The sequence below is a fragment of the Aulonocara sp. 'chitande type north' Nkhata Bay genome, linkage group LG22 (assembly GCF_057382095.1).
Source record: "Aulonocara sp. 'chitande type north' Nkhata Bay isolate Kocher_YH1m ecotype deep benthic linkage group LG22, A_spYH_male_GT1.1, whole genome shotgun sequence".
Classification (NCBI taxonomy): domain Eukaryota; kingdom Metazoa; phylum Chordata; class Actinopteri; order Cichliformes; family Cichlidae; genus Aulonocara; species Aulonocara sp. 'chitande type north' Nkhata Bay.
Window position 1 is genome coordinate 23,487,955 of NC_141364.1, and position 7,943 is coordinate 23,495,897.

Below are 7,943 nucleotides of genomic sequence, written 5' to 3' on the forward strand. Positions count from 1 at the left end.
TCTCTGCTACAGTAGGAATACCACCAACATGCAGCTCAGCCGATTTACCATTTTCTCATTAACACGCCTTTTGTTGCTTCGTGGGAGCACAGATGGTTCGCATTTGCAGTGCAGGAATTCTAAAGCGTGTGTTAAGACAGGCGAAGAGAGGTGCCAGATCTTAGTTAGAGATCGTCTCGCAGAAAGTGAGTGAAGCGTGCGAATATTTAGCGCACGGTTTTGCAGACGGAGGAATCATTAGCTGCAGTGTGCGCGGAGGTTCGTGTTCAGGGCCGCTCTGAAATGTTGCTGCCAAGACATCTGCAAATACGAGGCAAAGAGCTTAAATCCAGGGGCGATTCTAGGATTTTTCAGTGGGGTGGCACAAGGGAAACCATGTGGGGGTTGGTGTAGTAGCTAATAAACTTATTGAACATTTAATCACATGGTTTGTTGTAATTATGTTTCTTTTTCCTAATAAAGCTTTCATTTATTCAATTTAAATAAAAAAATTACATCATGGCAGCTGTTTTACACATAGAGAACCAAATTATCAGTGGTAAATAAAGCGTGTCATTAACATTACTGTTACTATCTAAAAATGAATGAAAATGTGTGTCAGAGTTGCATGTTTGTAACTATCATACAGACATTGTGACAAATCAAATAGATTGAACATCGCAGTCCCAATTAAAATACTTTGTATCTTTAATCAGCACCAGTCTTTTGAGTTCATATATTATTAGTCGCATAGATATATTTAAAATAAAAAAGTGAAGAAAGCAAAGAGTTTCCCAGTAAAGGATGTCTGACCACCCCAGGCTCCCCAATTTAGCATGTTTAACTCCTGTACCAGTGCTTACCAAATCTTTTGTGGTCACAAGTCCCTTCATCTCCATAACCTGTCAGGTTGCCCATGATTTTAAATTTGTCAACACTTAGCACTATTGTGTCAGTTAGATTTTTCAGCTTTCTCTCAGCAACAACAAAATCTCTGTCAATCTGCTGGGATTTTCCCACACAACCATCTCAGGGGTTTACAGAGAATGGTCCGGAAAAAAGAAAATATCCAGTGAGCAGCAGAAATGTCTTGGTTGATGCCAGAGGTCACTGGAGAATGGTCAGACAGCTTCAAGCTGACAGGAAAGTAACAACAACTCAAGAGCATCGTGGAAAGCACAACATGTCGACTCTGGAAGCAGATGGGCTACAGCGGCAGAAGACCACACCGGGTGCTGCTCGTGTCAGATATTAACAGGAAACTGCTGCAACACTCACATGGTAGGGTTACAATTTGACAGCATTAAAGCATGGATCTATTCTGTCTTGTATTAATGGTTCAGGCTGCTAGTGTAATGATGTGGGGGATATTTTCCTGGCACACTTTTGGTTCCTTAATACAAACGGGATTGTTTAACTGTCGCAGGCTACCTGAGTATTGTTTCTGGCCATGTTCTCCCTTTATAATCACAGCGTACCCATTTTCTGATGGCTGCTTCCAACTGGATAACCCGCCACATCACCATCCTCAGATCATCTGAAACTGTTTTTTTAACATAACAATGAGTTCACTGTACTCAAATGGCCTCCACAGCCACCAGATCTCAGTCCGATTTAATACTTTTGGGATGTGCAGCTGACAAATCTACAGCACCTGTTTGACGACGTCACATCAACATGGACCAAAATCTCTGAGGAATGTTTCCAGCACCTTGCTGAATCTTTGCAGTTCTGAAGGCGATAGAGGGCCCGGCAAGGTGTAGCACTGGATGTTAAATGAAAATGTGGCATGGTGCTCCTTAGCAAATTGAAGAGAGCAGCACAGGATGTTTATTTACACAGCTTTGCTGCAAAGATTGCCTGCTTACCCCCAGTCTGTGACTGAATTTAAACAGAGTACTTACAATGTCAGGTCGCAGGACTTTTTACCATTAGCTGTAACTCTCATTCACTCTGAAACTTGGAAAAACTGGATTTAAAATATTTTACTGCTTATAAATAGGGTGAGTCACAAAGGAAATGTGCTGCATTCTCTGGTTTCACTGGAACATTTCATTTGTCTATGTGCAGCTATTGTTGCACATGTTTTTTTTATTTTTTAAAAATGTCTTTTTATTATGTAGCTGTCTGTCTCTATTTTTGCACATTCTTTTTGTACATGTGTCTCTTGGAAAAGAGATATCGATCTATATGAGACTACCTGTTTAAATGAAGGATTAAATAATACTAATAATCGGGTAGTCCTACGCTTCATACTAGCTTAGCACACTCTTGTACATCATTGCTGTTTAGGCTGATGCTCTGAATCATGACCCAGGCTACATAGTGATCACTCCAGTTCTCTTTTTTATGTAAATAACATGTTTTCTTCTGAAGTTAGCAAACTGATGTGGCTAAAGATTCATCTGCCATGGTAACAATGTGCCTGCTCAAATCTTTCGAGGTTAAAGTCAAAGGCATTGAAGATATCATACTTCAATAAGGCTTGAGATACAAGTGATGGAGTGGTCTCTAAACTGAGCAGCACAGACCAAAAGCACGTCCCCTGACTGGCCTCATTCTCATGCATAACTGTTGGTAGACATCATCAGATGTTATAGGTCTCTGTGTGTGAGAGTGTCTGTGTATGTTTGTGTGTGTGAGAGAGAAATACAACCCATGGGGAAGCCCCCCTCTCTCTGGGAGGTCATTTCCTGTTTGGCTATCTTTCTATAGTGTTTCTACATCCCTGCCTACCCTGTATCCATGTCTTTCTAGTGTTTCTTTCTCTTCTCCAAGGAACACACACATTGAGAAAGCACTCAGCGATCTGGCCCCCAGACATACTGGGACCAGCCAGTTGGTTTATGGCAGTCAGCTGGGCTGTCTCAAAGTCAAAGGGAATACACAACGATTTCATCAGTCCATGTGGACTCTACTGTAGCATCAGATCATGATCGAGATTTCCCAGAGAGTTCAGACAGACAAAATGAGAGATGAACAAAGGAGGAAAAGACAAACAGTGTGATTAAAGTTAGAGCAGAGAGGGATACGAGTGTTTTAGAGCTGACCCAGATTTACAAAGACTGGCAAAACAGGTTCCATTGAGGCCCTCGAACAGAGCTGCCCACCACTGGGGCTGCAGACCAGTTTCACCAGCCAGTCCTTTCATCACCTCCTTCTCCCGCCAATGGGGCCTCTCACTGTTTAATGACATTTCAGTCTCAGAGCAGAGAAGCGAGAGAAATACCTACTTCCACTAAAACGACAAAGAGAGGGGAGAGACGAGCTCGTATCTCTGTCTGCACTTTAACATATTGTGTGTGTGTGTGTGTGTGTGTGTGTGTGCGCGCGCACAACATAAAGAATATCCAGGTCACTGCTAGTAAGTAACGTGAGCTAATACTGCAGCGTACTGTATGTAGGTCATTGAGGAGTGTTACATTACTCATTGCACAGTCTTCAGGTGTTGAATCAGCTTCTTATGAATGAGTGTGTGTGTGTGTGTGTGTGTGTGTGTGTGTGTGTGTGTGTGTGTGTGTGTGTGTGTGTGTGTGTGTGTGTGTGTGTTTTCAGATGTGTTGGGGAAGTCAACTTTGACATAATTTTAGATTTTAAAACTTGCATTCATACACAACAATGTGCTGTAAAAACTGGAGTGATTATTAGTGAAAATGGGCCTCCTATGCACCAACATAGACAACAACATAAATGATTTATTGAATCTGAGCAAGTATGCTTCATTAAATCAAAACAAGATATGCTTTTTGTTTGAAACAAGGACATTTCCAAGTGATTGAAAACTTTTAGGAGCATACAAAAATGCTTCAAACACAGCAGGACTCTGAAGGTAGGGACTAATGAGCCTCACACAAAGCCACAAACTTGCAGGCGGTCACACTACTTCGAACATGTGCATCTTATTGTGTCTCCCGTCAAACTTTTATCTGCCTTGAATCACAGAGACAATGTCTCTGTAGTGTACCACAGCATGGGACTTGCTCACTTCTAGACTTCATCTCAGGAATCAGTGGGGGCTGTAGGTAAAAGTCAAGCAGTGCTCGAAATAACAAATAGCAGATTGTCTCTGCACTGAGACCAGAAAGCACGGCGGTCAATTTGTGCACTTTTGCAGGACGATAAGCACAAGTGCTGCATTTAGAAGGGGTGTTGGAAGTACGTTAATGTTTTTTTCAGGTCCTTCAAGATGCCAAAATAAAGCCAGATATAAATCCAGGAGTGGAAATCAAGTGGTGGGAAAGAAAGAGTGAGGAGGTGGGATTGCGTGTGTGTGTGTGTGAAGTTGGTTTACATGAGCAACAGCTGCTGTGATTGTTATGAGCTGGGAATCTAGTCCATGGTGTGTGTGTGTGAGTGTGTTACTGCACTTAGAGAGAGATGGAAGCACGTGTCTGCAACTGTGCTGACATGTTGCTGCAACTGAAGACTTTCAGTAAGTTAAAAGATGAAGGTAAAAACGATCGAAGAATAACCATAAGAGCACACGGCCGCCCTTGCCTGCCTGGGGCCCAGGTGCTAACCTTTTACATCCTAGTGGTCAACCCCACCCCACCCCCACCCACCCTTAGTTCAATTCTTCCAGCTGGTTCCCATCACGGGCAGAGAAGGAGCAAAAGAAACAAGGGACAAATACTGTCAGCATCACTCTGCTCAAAGAAAAACGTGGTTAATATCAAATGAAAGCAATAAAAAAAAAAAGCACACATATCACAAACAGCTGCTGTTACAAAAATACACCACTGACGAAACAGCTGATTACAACAACAACATCAGCACGTCCTGCTAAAGCATTTCTGCTCTGGGGGAGCTCCAGCTTCTCATGTCTGACTTGAGATATGTTGAAATAGCTGGGGAAGGGGTAACGCAGGAAGGGAAAGAAGGGGGAGGATGGCAGCACAGCCCTTATTTTTCAATCGACCCGTTAAGAACAGAGTAGAGAAAGGGAGGAAGGGAGGTACTCAACATCTGGAAAATATTAGAGGCCATGCTATGGCCCTTGTTGAAGGTTTGGGAGAGAGTGGATAGGGAGATAGAGAAATAAAGAGGGCAGTGTAAAGGATAGTGTGCGTATTGAGAGGGAGACCCTTTGATCTGCCAAGTTTGATAGCAGCTGTCTGCACGCCGGGTCACATAATGACACTGAGGAAGCATAATGACTTGAGATTTTAAGATCACTGAGCTGCACAGAAGATAACACTCAGGGATTTAAGTAGCTTGAAAACTGTGACAGAGATGCATGGGCATCTGCACACATGAAAGAAAGCGCAAAAAACAGAGCCCATATGGAGGTGATCTCTGGATTAGCATCGCTCAGTTCAACGCAACACAAGTACAAGTCACAAACAAGGCTGCAGAAAAAATGCGGGTCTTTATGAGTCATTAAAACAAAGTCGTCACTCTGTAATTTAGAGAGTGGAGACATCTGATCTGCAGCTGTCCCAGTCCCCACACTGCACTGCTTGTGTGAAACATCGCCCTCTGCTGACAGACATTATAGCCTAATGTAGGCCAGTACTGTAATAACGTCACAGAGTGATGATGGCTCCAGAGAAAGATGATTTTTATAAATGCCCTCTTTCATTGAGAGAGCTCAAAGTAAGCTAATTTGCTAACTCAATCTAGCCTTAGATTAAGTTAGCAATCTAGATGTGCTAGATTGAATCTAGCCCACAGGGCATCTCTGATACCCCCTCTCCACAGAGGCGATGCCACTGCAGAATTTAGAACTGCTTCGGTGCATTTCCTCCAGAAAATGGCTCTTTAAATGTTAGCAAGGCACATAATTGTGGTCCAAAAGTTGCTGGAGCCACCAGTGGCTGGTGGAAATTTACCAGTGACTGGCATATTTGTACCATCATTTTCTTCCCATGGAAATTATGCCAATTTCTGCCCACAGCCCTACATAATAATAGTTTCTCAGACTGTTGCCTAAAAGGTGGGTAGATCTCAAAAAGCACCATGCAGGACAGAGTGAGATCTGGTGCATAAAGAGCACCAGGGGTGGCACTGCATTGGATGGAAAGGAGGAAATAGACTCCAGATCTACAGGTAGCAAGGCAGTGTAGTTAGCTGGCCATGTGTATCAACATTTTTATCTATATTGGAAATCTCTCAACTACTGAATTGTTGTGAAATGATAAAATTGTCATTTACTGTGCAAAAGTCTTAAATCAAACCTAATTTCTTTGCCATTTTCCTAGCAAAATATAAATAGTTGCAACAGTTTATTGAAGCACATGTAAACATACAGGGATATATCGTCTATGAAGCAAAAATCGAGTTTGAAAGTCAATATTTGGACAACAGTCAAAAGTCTAACACAGCAAGAACTCTCCTAAACAAACTTTCATGTAATTTCTTTAAATAGTCTTCAGGAATAGTTCTCCAGTCTTTTTGATGGACATTCAAAGCTCTATTTCTGATGATCTAATGTGATCACACACTGCTTCAATCTGAGAAGGCCAATCCATAACTGATCAGATGTCATTGTGTGCTTTTTTTTTATCCAGCTGTGTTCTTACTGCATTGGCAGTGTGTTTGGGATCATTGCCATGCTGAAAAATGAAGCTGCTGCCAATTAGATGTTTGGGCACTCACTGTTGTGTTTCTCTGCTAACCTAAATACTTACATACCTTTAAAACAACTGATTGCATCCATACATCAGTTTAGTTGTACTTTTTATTCATGGGGCCTTGGAACAATATCATGAAATATTATGAATATTGTGAAATTATCTTGTGGAGGGCCTGATTTAAAATCCACTTTCAAGGCCTGTGATATCTGTGCATCCATTGTGTGTTATATGCATTTCCTGGTCTCTAACAGACACAAACTGTGGGAAAACACAGGATCCAAATGAGTATCTTATTAGATCCAGATTCAGGGATGAATCTCAGCTACAAAACAGAGAAGTCTTGCAGTTGAACTGCATTTCCTGCTGCTACTATATCCTCCTTACACTTAACATTAAACTGCACACTTCAATGAAAAACAACACTAAAGCCCAGCCAGTCTTTTATCCTTGAATACAAAGTATTCAGTCTGCAGTAACCACAGCTGACCTACAGATGGCACTGTCATCTCTTCACCCAGTAAACATGTCTGTACCAGTCATTGGTGTTTACTGTGTGTGTGTGTGTGTGTGTGTGTGTGTGTGTGTGTGTGTGTGTGTGTGTGTGTGTGTGTGTGTGTGTGTGTGTGGACAGGCGTGTCTGCACTGTGAGGTATGTCAAGGTGCGGTCCTTAGTGGCTTCAATTAATCACTCGTAAGGTGAGTTAAGTAAAAGGGAATCCACCTAGATGTGACAATGGCAGCACCTGTGATACAGGCACAGAGAGAAAGCTCTCCTCACCCTGTCTGCTCTGCTTCCAGTGTCCCACTTCATGCTCTCTCCCCAGTCCTGATTTACATTCCTTTAAAGCTCCAAACTCTATTAGTTTTGCTGGTTCAGAGTCTCTGGACACGCCCAGCTATGAGTCTTGCTTTCCCACTTTTTTTTTCTGTTGCCATAGAAATAAGCCCAGGCAGGAAGTGAAGGCCTCATGCCCATGCAAAGGAGGGTTTGTTGAGTAAACAAATCCAGAGGCAGCACGGAGAGGACAGCAGAGGTGGACTGAGTGTTCAGAGAAATCACGACAGGCAGAAGTTTAGGAGAAAATGAGTGACACTAAGCAGAGACACATAAACACATGCTCGTTTGTGCTTCCTCGCTCCTTCCATCTGGGTGCACTGACGCCAAGTTTCTCACTTACTCATTGATTCACTAAAGAGTCAGCAGTTGTGGGCAAAGCCATCTTTTGCAACCAAAGGACAGTCACCAAACAATCTACCACTGGAGTGAGCACAGTGTTGTGAAGCCCTTAGACCAGATGAATTATGAAGGCGTGCAGTCCACACCTAGTGGCTTCTATTTTTAAAACAAAAAGCCACTTATAATGCATACTATCACAAGTTATGTATTGA